This window comes from Antrostomus carolinensis, unplaced genomic scaffold (assembly GCF_000700745.2).
Source record: "Antrostomus carolinensis isolate BGI_N321 unplaced genomic scaffold, ASM70074v2 scaffold46357, whole genome shotgun sequence".
NCBI lineage: Eukaryota > Metazoa > Chordata > Aves > Caprimulgiformes > Caprimulgidae > Antrostomus > Antrostomus carolinensis.
The window spans coordinates 1-291 of record NW_010328929.1 but is presented as its reverse complement, the minus strand read 5'-3'; positions in this window follow the sequence as shown (position 1 = coordinate 291).

Sequence of the window (291 nt, the reverse complement as noted above, 5' to 3'; positions counted from 1 at the left end):
TGTGTCCCCATGGAGCCAAGAGGGGAGGGATTCTCCTGTGCCCACACTGCCACACCAGCTGTCCCATGCCCACCTTTGCTGCAGGCTTAGCGGGCTCTTCTACCTGTGGCTTGCCCCAATCTGGGCAAAACCCAGACCACCTCCTCCCCTCACCTGGATGCTCTGCTCCAGACCTTACTGGCAGCTACAAGCACCACCTCTTTCTGCCTCCCTGACCCCCATACCAAGTTGTGTCCCATCTTGCTGCCTTTCTCAACCCTCCCTCTGTCCTTTTCCTCTTGGACCTACATC